Here is a 14,139-nt window from a genome sequence, read left to right on the forward strand (position 1 = left end):
AAAGAATCAATATGTGTATTTCTTACTTAAACCAATGTGTCTATTATACAAGGAATAATAGATGTTGGGCTGGCAAAATGTGATATTTCCACATGAATTTGGGATATTTCATAAGCGAAAAACAATTGTATAAGGCAGAGAATAAGGAAAATCTATTTCTGGCTTCCAAAGGACATCAACAAAATTACTATTTAACTACTCACACCCTCCACAATTGTTTAGAGTAACATCCTGGTTTCCAAATAATTTTAAATTCTAGAGTAACATTCTAAAATCTTAATAAGTCCTAGTAATCCAGTAATAATTATAATCTATTTTAGACTATTAATTTGATGTAATATCCTGATATTTAATTAAGTACCTTTGGAACATGAGCTAATGAGTTTATTGACTATAAGAAATAAAATTTTATTTATTATTATTGCTTTTAAAAAAAAGAAATATATCAGACTGCAATGAAAATCAGAAACACTGAAAAAGACACTGATAAATTGGATATATAGATTATGACAGATTTTTTTGGTAGATTTGTGAACAAGCTACACTTAGCCAACTTTTTTATATCAACTAAATTGGAAAACACTAGAAGTATTCTACATCTATTATGAACCCAATGTAAATATAGAAACACAACAAGATTGTTTTCTTTCTCTTTCCATTTTTTGTTTGTTTTTGGATTTTTTTGTTTTTGTTTTGTTTTTTGCTTTTGAAGTGTGAGTCAAATCTGTAAACTCTGAGGCTTATCTTGATTTAAATACCATTAAATCTTGATGTAAAACCCATTCATGGGGTTCATTCTGAAGTCAGACACAGAAGTACAAGGGCATAATTACCAGGATTATTTGTACACTAAAGGTTACACTTGCTGACTGGAGGATATAGAGAGTAGAATAACTTTTCTAGGACACATATGATATATCAGAAATAAGCTACATAGTATAGAAATCAAATCAGGAGGTGGAGGCCATGGTGGATAATAAGCACTATCATCTGAAGCAGAAATTCTTTCTTAATAACATCACGATACATTTGTTAGCTAATGAAGAGAAGCCAGCAGTCTTTGGATAGCACTGGGATAACTGAGTAAATTCAAGGTCAGCTCTGAAAGCTTAGAAACTATTTTATTAAAGAATTCATGGAAAAATACAGATAATGCAATTCATATTCATCATTAGGATAAGGGATTGGCTCTCCTGACACTAAATATATAAATAAGTTCTGTATCCAAAAATGTGACATGTGGGGCACCTGAGTGGCTCAATTGTTTAAGCATCTTCTTGATTTTAGTTCAGGTCATTATCTTAGGATCATGAGATTGAGCCCCATGTCAGGCTCCGTGCCTGGGTTTGGAGCTTGATTAAGATTCTTTCTCTTCCTCTCCTTCTGCTCCTCATCCTCACTATACCCCTAGCCCCTTGTTCTCTCTCTCTCTCTCTCTTTCTCAAAAAAAAAAAAAAAAAAAAAAAAAAAAGCGACATGTGCTTTATATTTACAATTTCATGGCTTCTGACCAGAATATAAATTCAGCAGAGCTAAAGAGGTATCATTATCCAACTTAAAATACAAAACAAACAACATAAACAAAGCCCCCTCAGTTTTAGGAGGAAAATATAATCCACTTATACCACAGAATGTCTAGCAGCCCTCTGATTAAATGTTCTTAAAAGGGGGAGTGCACAAAAATCTTATAATAATGAAACAAAAATGGAAATTATGCTAAAGGTAGTGCTTTTCCTACTTTAATTTATTTGCTTTTCCTACTTTAATTTCTCTAGGTTCGTAGGTAACATTTTCATGGCCCTAAGTAACCCTTGCTACTTCAATTTCCGAAATATTTCGTGTTTTAACATCATTTAGGGATGAGATACTGTTAATTTTTAACTTGAGAGTTTTTGGTAGTAAATATATCAAAAATTAGTAAAATCTTATAATTAATAACACTTTATTTACAGATTTAAAACAGTTTTAAAGTTTTAAAAACCTAAGAGATAAGTAAGTGTTCTCCCAGAGACCTGCAGGAGGAAGATCAGATAGAAGCCCAGGATAGAAGTGACCAAAAAGTGGTTTTAAGGAATTTCAAGTTCTTTGTTGACCTTCCACATGTATTCTATGTTATCACTTGATTGGCCCTAAAGACTACTAAAAAAGATGAGAGCAACAAGCCAAAAAATGAGAAAAAAAGGACAAAGAATGTTAGTTGTATAGAGAAGCACACTTATCTTCACTTCCTGAAAAGGTTTGGAAAACCCCAGCTACAGTGCTCTGTTTGATTGAAAGTGCCCTGGAAAGAAAATACCCAAGTTGTGACCTTGCGCAAGTAATATCACCTAGCTGATCCTCATCTATAAAATCAGAGAGTTGGAAAAGGAAGTCTAAAAAGTTATTTTTCAACTGTAAAATGCTCTGTGTGACCCTCCATGAACAGAATTCCTTTTTTTTTATAGGCTACAGGGAATTTAAAATAAAACGAACATACTTCATGAAACTATTTAATGTGATGAATCATTCAGTGTAAGCCATTTTGGGAAAATGTGCTTGATGCTCTGTGTCCTCTGAAGAAATGAACAGTACCTTAGCTTTGCTCGAGGGTGGTTTTAAAGGATAATAGATGTGAATATGATCAAACATGACACCACTATGCTGTGTAATGCATCCTAGCCTCCCCTCCAACAATGCTGAACTTCAGAAATAGCTAGAAAAGAAGAGAATTTTCTGGATGTTTAAGGTAGCAAATAAAATGGAGATTCAGAAAGTCAGGCTTTTGTTTGAGCTTTGGCACTGAAGAGAAGCTTAAAATAATTTAATCATCTCTTTATGTCAGTGATTTTTTTCCACATGCAAACTATGATGTTTGGGTCCCTCTGCTTCTATGTTTCAGACATGTTAAGGAGACTGGAAAGACAATCAGTGAAAGGCCTTGAGCTACAGCAAAACAGAAGTACACAGACATAATGCTGTTTGTAATCATCATTATGCTGCTATTTAGTTTTACTGAGTGACTCCATTTGACTCATAAACTCAACATTCTAGCAGTAAAAACAAATGTATTTCCTTGGAAATGTATTTCATGTATCTTTAAAGAAGGCAAGATTGCCTGTTGGACAACATTTTCAGAAGGTGCAATTTCATGTGATTTTCATGTTTTTTAAGTTGGAAAGCTACTTAAAGTTATGTTTTCTAATTGTCTTCTAACACTCAAACTTTCTTTCAATTAAATCTTTTACACAGCAGTAAACATACTTTTATTTGCAGGTTTCGACAAGGGTGATAAAAGCAGAAAAGAGAAATGATGATCAGTAAAAAATTGTGTATCAGTTCGAGGATCAACTCTTAACATATTGTCAGTTAATTTATGCAATGTAGCTAAGATTATTTTTCCTTCAGATTTAAATTATGCAACTTAATTTTTTGTCTTACAGGAAATTTTGAGAGCCAAAACCTATGTTACATTTTATTTTATATTCAGAACAGTCAACTAAAGCTTAAATATTGTGGCTGTGTATGAAATATGTTGGCAATAATAATAGCAGCTTCTTATTTGCCCTTATTTAAGTAGAAGACTTTCTATTATTATTTGACAGGGACTTGCATTAACTAATTTTCAAAAAGCCCTCTTGAATCAATACTATCGTTATTTCATTTTAAATTTTAGGAAATTAAGTCACAGAAAGGAGGAGGAACTAATTTGAGCCTTATAGCTCCTGAAGGCACAACTGAAATTTGAATTATACAGTCTGGCTCCAGAGCCTACCCACTTACTACAATTATACATACAGTTCCTACACCAAGGGATTCTACTGATATTCGGGGTTCTGCTGGATATAAACAGTGATTTTATCACTGCGATCATCATTATATATTCACATAGAATGTCACATAGCTCTGAATTAGGGTGGGGAATTGGAAAACAAAAATTGGATGAGAACTGGTAGACACAACTTTAGTTGTGGCATTTCTCTTGACTTAATGTTTGATCTACAACGAGTCCTTAGGCTACAATTTTTTCATGGATAAAATAAATAAATAAATAAATATAACTGCCGGGATATGGGATTGATAAAGCTTCCCCCAAAATGATTAAATGCAGATTCTATAATTATAAGGTGCTTAATTTTTCTAAAAATAAAAGATATGATTTTATCCAATTTTTTAGAGAAATAAGTCCCATTGCTATAAAAAATGTCTAAATGTACATTGCATATTCCACTGACTTGATTTGGATTTTTGATGAAGACTAGATTTGTTTTTAAGGAAAAAAGCAAAACATCAGAATACCCATCATAAAAGGATATATGTGAGCAATACAAAAAAGCAATGAATCATTGCTTTTTGTGTTCATACTTTGAACTCAATATATTTTTCATTGAAAAAAAGAAAAACACCTTTATAGGAGGAATGGAAAATGTTACAATTATATAATAAATACACTCTGATATGGTTATAACTTAATCAAGACAAGGGAAGAGGCTTTTTCCTAACTTAGTAAAGCTAAAATCACTTGAACAAGACACGTAAGTATCATGTTTACTTAACTAATAGGCTTGACTACATAACATGCTTCAATTTCGAAGTGGTAGGTGTGGCCATAGCAGAGGGTGAAAATTACTAGAGACTCTGATACACTGGTCCAACACTGTTGAGAGAATAAGCACCAACTCACAAGTAGCGGCACAAGGTAAGAATTATTGGATATTAGATGTATTATAAATGTTTAGGTTTTATTATTTTTGTACTATTTTTAGTACACAATGTTGAAAGAAACAACATGAGAGTACACAGGTGAACTGAATGACAAGGAAAACATGCATACTGTAGAAAAATGTTTGGAGAGAAAAGATCGGACTCTCTAAAGTTGTTTAATGGCATCCCTCTGATAGTGATCATCGGGGGTAAGGAAGCATCATCCTGGGATCTGTTATCTTCTGGCATATCTTCTGTGGTCAATTATTTATTACCTCGTATGTCAAGGAAAGGAAAAAGGTGAAAGGAGTCTCCAGGTATGCATGAGGCAATAGTCTTCAATTTAGATAAATTATATTAATAAAGTTTATCAAAGCATTCAAGTTTTCTAGTGACACCATCATACCTATATGACAAAGCAGTGAGATATACAGTATCCAGAAAAGGGGCCTGAATGTTATTATGTTCTTTGAGGCATAGGTGGCAAATGACACATTTATTAAAAAGAAATTTGCCTTCCTATAAATCCCATGTATCTCAAAACACTTTCATAGACTTTATGGACTGACTAGGAAATAACCAAGGGAAATAGATATCAATATCCCAATTTTTCAGAAGAAGAAACTAAGGCTCAAATAAATTGCAAATTATAGAATATCATTTAACTCTACAACAGAGCTAAGATTTTAACCAAAGTGTTTCGTTTTGAAATTTAAATCCTTTTTTCTATCCCAATATAATAGTAAAAATCAATGGATCTGATAAAACTCCCCAATGATATAAAAATATCTTGAGGAGTAGGCTCAGTAATTAATTAGCTAATTAATTTATTTTTGTTGAGTAGAAGAGTTATTTCATGGAAAGAAATAGCAACACCAAGAGGTGTTAAATTGGATCAGCTGAAGTTTGTATTTTCATGCCAATTTTTCCAGTTTTATTGAAAAAAAAATTGACATACATCACTCCATAAGTTTAAGAAGTAGAGCATGATGGTTTGATTTGCATATATTATGAAATGATTACCACGCTAGTTCAGCTAACAATCAGGAAATTCAGTTTATCTTGTCACTCATTAGGAAAAAAAAATAGTCACAGATGTGGTAATAAAACAATTCTGTAGCATGTAGAAAATTAAAATTGTTCCTTTAAAATATAAAAAGATCTAGCTTGCAAATTTAATCTGAGATAGACATCTTAAAATCATAAGTCTATCCCAGTGTTTAACTTTTCATAGTGGATCAAGATATGCTGGGATCCACTATAGCTATTTGTTAGCTTTACAACTGTGCATTACAATTCTATTGTTGCTTTGGCTGAAAGAGATTCTGTTGCTAGGAAAACTTCCAGACTTGGTAAAGAAAGATTTTAATTGATGATATAATTATTTCTTCTTTGCTGTAGGCCATATGTTACAACAGAAAGAATTTTTATTTGAGACAAAAAGACCTGGAATTGAATTTCTATTCATCCATCAACCATCTGCATGATATTAATCAAGCTACAGCAATGGACCTCTCTAATGGTCAATCAACAATTTCATAAGACTCCTTCATCCTTACCTATTGCCAAGTTCCTCTGAGCCCTGCCTGCCTGCCTGCCAAGATCCCTTCTTATCTTCTTTGCTTGATCCATCACCAATTTTCCCCTTTGGACCTATGGGTGTATATAATCCTGAGTTATGGCCATTCTCAGCCATACTGATGCCAATTAAGCCTCAAGTGACAATGCTGTGGGGCTGGAATTCTGGACTCTGATCATCTATCTGGGTACCTTCACCATTATTCTGTCAATACTGCAAAACTTAGACATCCTATCTCTTCATCTCATTTTAACTCCTCTCTTTTTCTCAGTGAACATGGAATACAGACTCATGTTTCATCAGGGCCCTTGGCTGTTAGTTTTGGCATCTCCTATGCTGCTCTATTTCATCTTGGTCAGGCAATGGCTCAAAAAACACACTTCAAAAACCCTTAATTATTTTTGATAAGGAGATCTTTTACAGATTCAACCTTTTCTCTTTGAAATTTTGAAATTTGTCCTTGAAGAAAACTAATATTCACACACTTCTCATTAAACAAATATAGATTTCAGGAATACATAAATGCACTTGCTTTATTATATGTACTATTAATATATCTCTCAGAAACATTCTTGCGAATGTTGTAAATATCCTGTTTGTCCTTTTAGGAGGTATATTTTTCACAATTCTCCACCAGTCCAAGAGGCTGAATTCTGTGGATTTCGTCAGGCTACCAGTCTTCCTTTTAGTTTGTTTGGCCAATGAAAGCCTTTCCTGGCAGGAAACCAGTGTGGGAGAGTCTAGAGAGAGTGAGGGATTTGTGCCCGATTTTTATAATGTAGAAGATAGGCTTATAATAGCTCTGAGGAGGTCACGAAAACCCCTGTCTCCTTTCCCCTCCTAGTCTTTGCTAGTCCCTTCTTGGCTTTCTTAGTCCTACATACCCTTTAGTAAATGGTACCTTCATTAAATTCTCTATTTTCCTTTTGTACATGCCATCTGTTTTTCATAGGACCCTGACTGATATAGTCTCCCAGCACCAAGTTTAACTAAACAGCATCTACTGCAAGTGTTCAGCTACCTTTTTAGAAATAATTGGTCCCTGAACAGAAAGGGAAGAAGGAACTAGTAGAAATAGTTTACAACCCTTCTGTCAGGATTTAAAAATGCAATTTCTCATTTAAAACAGTCATACCCTATAGATATATAAAGATACATAAAGTAGTCAAGTTTAATAGAACATTTTATATACTTTAATAATGTTTAAGACTTAATTCTATGAAAGAATATTTGAGATAAAATAAAATGAATGAGTGATAATTTTTTTCCTTTCTTATTCAGTTTCTTTTACACTCAGATTTTTTTTTTTAAAAAATTCAAGTCTGGGAAATTCCCTGCTCAAAAATCAAGTCTGTAATTATGATCTTGGGAGCCTAATGGTTTTAGGCTTCCCTTTCTCTGTGCCCCCTTTGAAGCTGCAAATCATCATTTGCACAGGCTTTCTATTTTTCGTATATAATGATAAATAGCACATGGTATTTCTGAGTAATCAGGCAAGTGGTCATGTTAGATTTTCATAAAAGACATAATAGACACTTGTGCTTTTGCTTGTATAATCTGCAAGAAAGGACTTTCTTTTTTTCCCCCTGAATACTACAGTAATCATCTAGAGAACTTTTTCCTACCATCCAATACAAAGTTTCAACTTCAGAGATATTCCCATTTTGCTTTATCACAGGACTTATAAGACTAATCAATAACATTTGCTTTAGTAATTGTGCTTCTTCAAGACTGGTTTTCCCTTCTTTCTGAGCATACCACTAGCCCATCTGTCCCAGGCTCTTGTGATCAGTTATGGTGATTTGACAGAAATCCAGCTCACTCTCAGGGTAAATGATAGGTGTCATTCCTAAAACCAGCCTATGAAACCCTCCAAACATGCAGTCCTCATGCTCATTCCTTACTCTGAATCATATGCAGATTACCAACGAGTGACTACGGAAATCACTGTGAAAGATAGCAGGAAGATCATCAGTATATGTGACTGAATAGAGGAGAGTCTCTCCTGTCTGCCTGGAGTTGCCCTTTATTGTTAACTGAGCAGGGAAAATGCTTATGTTTAGCCAATATACATTATGGGTCTGTTACAAAGATTAGCCTATCCTAACTGACACAAGTAATAAGACCAAATTAATTCTTTCTCACTGATGGTTTAAAATTATTTTCTTATTTGTGTAGTGAATTTCCTTGGTCCTGTATTTTCCTCTAAATGCTACATGGAAACTTAAAAAAAAATAAGCTTATTTCATAAACACATATAATAACAATTTAAAGAGCCCAATGAGATCCATACATTCTGCTAGGCTCTTGGGATGAGCAAAAACAGATATATTCCTTGCCTCATAAATCTTGCTGACTAGTGAAGAAGACAGACGTTAATCAAATAATAGCAAAAATAAATTAATATTTATGAGAGAACTATTTTGAAGGAAAAGGTAATATGAGACACCTGGCTTGGTATGAGAAAATGAGAAATCATTTTTGAGAAAATGAATGAAATCAGTAGAAAGAGTAGAAAACCAAGTAAACAAAGGTATAGATTGATTGTATCCCAAGAAGTAGAAGCCCTATGTCCAAAGATGCTATGGATGAAGGGAACATACCAATGCAAAGACTTGGTAAGAAGTCATTGTACCTGGAGCAGAGCCCACTATGGGATGTGAGGTAAGGCTAGGCAAGTAGATAGGAGTCAAGTATATGCAAGACTCCATTGTCAACATTTTCCTTTTCCGTTCACATTATCCATGGGAACCCAGGTTCCACATATTCAGAGAACTGACTTTGTCAATACCACCAATCAGTGATCAACACTGACTTCCCTTACTATTGAATGTTCCCTCCTAAGAGTTACTTCTTCTTCCATTGGAAACTTTAGTGCCTCACTTTCTTCATTCATCTCTACTCTAACATTGTGGCAGATTGTATTGCCACAAACATTGCTACCAACAATTCCACTTCAGTTCTTCTAGAGCTTTACTGCTTCTACCCTGTCAAAAAGTAAAGTCTCTTTCCTTGAAATAAGGTGATCAGTTTAGCTACCTCAAGAAGCAGAATATAGCAGAAGCAATGCTACTTCACTTTCAAGGCAGTAGCATTATGATGTGAGAGGCCACACAGAGAGGCCATATTTTATTGTTCCAGTTAAAAGCCCAAGCTAAGGTCTCAGATAGAAGTTATCATCAACCACTAGATATGTGAAGGATCAAGCCTATAGATGAGTGTAGCCTTGAGATTTCAAGTTGCTCTAATTGATGAATGAAACAAAGATATTTCTGCTGAGCTCTGTCCAAATTGCAAATTTACAAGCAAAATACATGTTGTCGTTATTTTATTCTTCTAAGTTTTAGGGTAACTTGTTGCACAGCAATAGGTAATCAGAACAGATATTCTGATCCTTTGTTTTTATTAAGTGATTTTCTTCAGGGTAAAATTTAGTAAAGTGTGTGGGGTGTTTTTGTTTTTTCCCAAATCAGTCTTCTGTGGTTCAAATTACCACTATCAGTTTCTAACTATGTAAAAGAATACAAATTACTACACGTCATTTTATTCATCCACAAAATATGCCCTGGTGTTAATGTAGTGATTAAATAATACAATTCATGCTGAGCATTATAGCACCAGACATATAATAAATGGGCAATAAATGTGTTATTTTTATTTAACTCTGATACTTTGGAGTTGTCTATCATACCAGTAATTATACCAGTAATTCTATTAACTTTTGGTTTGGTATATTCTTCTCAGCATTCTTAACTATTTCCTACTGCTTCAATAATCCCTTTCAAGTGATATTTGATTTTCTTTGGCTTAAGTAGGTTTTTAGGCTACAACTAAAATCAGTTGCCCTCTATAATTTTTCAGAGTTGTCTCATATATTGCAGTATTTACTCTTTCTTTCTTCAGCATATCTTTTTAATGCAGAGTCTTAAAAAAGATTCAGGATGCTAGGTATTTTAAATAAAAAGTATGAAAGTCATCTCACATTTAGATGACTTCTTATAAAAATATGAAACAATGAAAACTGAAGGAGAATAAAAAGGTAATTTGAGGAAAATATAATTTTGTATAAAATTTGTTAAGGTGAAGAGTATCTTTTTCCAGATGAAGTAAAACTTGGAGAGGTATAAAGGCAAAAATACAGTTACCTCTATTTAGCATGGTTAAAAAAATCATTTTAACTTTTGTTTGTTTTTAAACCCTCAACGATTGTGTTATATACTTCTGGTTTTATCCACTAACCTACTTGAAGTGTGTGTCTGAAAAGAAATATTTACTTTTTCTTAAAAATTAGAAATTATAACTTTTAACATTCATAACTCTTTAAATCAGTGATTTCAGTAGGCACACTCCATGCTAGCGACCATGAGTGAGTGGTCTTGCAAAGTTGATATGTTGGAAGTAATTTTTAATAGGACAACGAATCCTCCAGAAGAGTAATGCAATAAGACTCTGTCTTTGAAATTTCCCATACTTCACCTTGTCAAATGTAGTTTAAGGCTAATAAAGGCTAACATTATGGAACAACTGCTATGTGCCTGGCACTATTCTAAGCTATTTAGCTGATTTAATTGCATTAATTTTCAAAGCAACACATTGGTACTATTATCATTTCAATTTTTAGATGGTTCAAAGGTACAGAAAGGTTAATCATCTTGTTTAAGAAGCCTACCTAGATATTTGATCATACCTAAGAAGGTGTGTGTTGAGAGCTAGAATTCGAAAGAGGACTGTCTGTCTCCAGAATCCTGCTTGTAATCATTGTGCCATGTGATGGACAAGTGGATTCTGGAGCATAAAGTCCAATCTCTTAAGCATGGCAATCAAAATCTTTCATGACATGGCCCATTTTGTTGCCTACCTATTCCTTCCTTCCCTTCTCTCCATACCAATTAGGCTTCAACTAGAAAAGTGATTATTTTGCAAGAACACTTTGCATTTCCATCCCCCTGTCTTTTTAAAACCGCTTACAATTGGTATACATTTCTTCTTCCTTTTAGTTTGTCAAAATCCTAACAATTATTGTCAGGTCAGTTAAATGATGTCTTTTCCATGGAGATTTACCTGAGCCAGCCCTATTTATGAGCCAAAAAGGAATCCTTTCTCTCTCTTTCCTCAAAAAAGAGCCTTGTTAGCTCTCATGCGTTCATTTAATAGGTTATATCCTAAGCTTCCTGAGAGTAGAAAATGTTGTGTCTTCTTTTTTTGTTCCCCCAAAATGACTGGCATAAAACCTTGAATAAAATCAATATTCACAAACTGCTGGTTTAAGCTAAATTAGGTTCATTATTTCATGGCCCTTTACAACATAGCAAACATTCTAAATAATTATGAAGAATCACTATATATAGAAACCTGATGAAGAACCTTTTATATTAACATGTTTTGATGTTCTAGGTATCTCGAATCTGTGCTAGATAAAGTAGCTGACTCTGAAATTATTTTATGTGGTAAAGTATGAGTGACAGAAATATCTCCAATTATCCAATTGTATTATCAAAGATGACTCAAAGGCCAAGTCAAAGTAGTCGGGAAGCTGAATGTTGTAATATTATTTGATTAATCTAAAATGATCTTGACATTAAGCTGTGATAATCCAATCAGAAAGACAAGATTTTGTGTTTTGTGCCATGAAATTATTCAATTATTTTTCTCCAGTCTTCATAATTAACTATATGCAAACAAATGCATTTTTTAAAAATAGAAATGTCACAATATATCTACTAAAAATATAATAAATGTTCATCTGCCCAATAAAACATTTCCATTTTATTTCCTCTACACTACAGGTTAATTCATCCCTATGGCAAATATGTCACAATAAAATGACATTTCCTCACTTGGAATTTGAATTATCTTAACATTTAATTTTATGGAAGTACAGAATTTTTCTTAGTGGTCATCAGTCTTGTTAATTCATTTTTAAAAATTTTTTTATTGTATGAACAATTTAATCAGACCATCATGTTCAATTTGTTCAGTATGCTCAATTCTCTCTTTCTATATCTATCTCAAACTTGATGAACTTTTATGGTTAAAATGTTTATCCATAATTCAATTAAAGATTTTTGGTTTATCTGATTTAATACACAGTGGGCAAGAAAGCACCTAATTCAACAGGTACCAAAAATATCTCCTGCTGAATTGACGAGAGCCACCATGGTAACACTTACAGAAACCGATTGCATTACAATCAAGAGAAACATTCCTAAGGGCAAGAAAATATTGTGGCTCAAACCTCTACTAGTGGTGGAGTGTTTGATCATGTGGGCTTTTAGGGAGTTGTATAAACCAGGTGGAACACCAGAGAGTGCTTAAGTTTAAGTGCCACTACAAGAAGGATATTAACCATATGAATTTTCTTTTCAATAGAATTACCCTGCTGTGCATAACCACATATTTCAATCACTTTGAGGTGTTAGCCAATCAGTTCAAGCAAGAATGTCTTCTTAAGGGAGCTTAATCAGACTTCACAGGAAATCTTTTTTGGCCATTATTTCACCAAAGAATATTTCTACAATCTATTTTTCTCTTCTCAGGCATGCCGTGGAGATTGGCCTCTTTAGACAGGCTTCTGTATATACTGAAAGCCTGAAATTTAATATCTTTGGCTTTATGGTGCACAAAGAGAAGCCCATGAGAACATAACTGCAGAGCTTCCAAAAAAGGGCTAGTGCATATATATTCATGTAAGAGAAAACTCCAAGCTGCCCCATACTTGCAAACTTTTCCTAAATGCTGTTTTCCTATTTATACTTCTTCCCACTTTGATACTGATCAAAGCCATCCATTGTGGCTCTTAGCTTGCTTGTCATCACTTTGTTCTTACCTGGATAGTTATCGCTGATTTCAGCTGTTTTCCCAAAGTGCCTATGACATTGTAAGGGGCTTTATTTTTTAATTTTTTAAAGATTTTATTTATTTATTCATGAGAGAAACAGAGAGAGGCAGAGACATAAGCAGAGGGAGAAGCAGGCTCCCTGCAGGGAAACTGGATGTAGGACTCGATCTCAGGACCCTGGGATCATGACCTGAGCCGAAGGCAGATGACCAACCACTGAGCCACCCAGGTGCCCCTCCATGGAGCTTTATAAACCTACTGAGTTGTTTTATATTTTGACTGCAGACCCAATTTCTGGTGGTTAGACATCAAAATGCTTAAAAAATTCTAAATAAGAATGAAGCTTATAATCAATATATATGTTTAATGGTACAACATTTGAATTTCTCTTTCTGGAAAAAGACAACTAACAGTTGTCTGTCTTAATATTTAAGACAACTAACAGTTGACAGAAATATGTCATTTCTACCTGGAAGCTGAAAGATTGACTCAGGTCTGCCTCAGCAAACAACGTAAAAGGTTGAACTCCTTTGGTTTTGGATTTGTAATACCTATTTTGTGCCTGTGTAAGCATGCATGCATGCACACAGACACACGTTAACAGTGGGGATTGTACGTCCATAAATTAACTAGATTTTTCCTTTACATATTGCCAACCAAATGATTTTAATATATTCTTTGGACTCTCTTGGGGGATCAATTTAGTACAAACATTAAAATAAATAGTACTTTGTAAATGTACTCTAAGTGAGATTTCCAGGCATCTATGAAAGTTCTTGATTAACTTATGCGCTGTTCCCACTCAATGTAAACACAGCCTGTGGCTGTGTACATTTCATAGATCATTTGCACTACTCAATAACATCTGAAGAATATTAATCAAGCTAAAATAAGAGATAGGAAACTAAAGAAATTCAATATAAACATGTAGTGGAGTGAACTTTCTGACCTCTCTTAGCTGAACAGAGTTAAATCTATTACTTAGAATTGAGCAACAAATACACAGGAAGGATTTGTCACAGGGTTATCAGATTTCATAACA

The 14,139-nt window shown here is 33.8% G+C and overlaps 1 long non-coding RNA gene across 1 annotated transcript in view; it reads left to right on the forward strand.

Moving 5' to 3' along the window:
- The first annotated feature begins 4,585 nt into the window (after nucleotides 1–4,585).
- The window catches only part of LOC144321644 (uncharacterized), a 118,265-nt gene continuing 108,711 nt past the window's right edge, over nucleotides 4,586–14,139 (forward strand). The window contains exon 1 of the long non-coding RNA XR_013387236.1: nucleotides 4,586–4,675. This is a non-coding gene — a long non-coding RNA (uncharacterized LOC144321644). The remainder of the gene's footprint in view (nucleotides 4,676–14,139) is intronic.

Source organism: Canis aureus, chromosome 10, assembly GCF_053574225.1.
Source record: "Canis aureus isolate CA01 chromosome 10, VMU_Caureus_v.1.0, whole genome shotgun sequence".
Taxonomy (NCBI): Eukaryota; Metazoa; Chordata; class Mammalia; order Carnivora; family Canidae; genus Canis; species Canis aureus.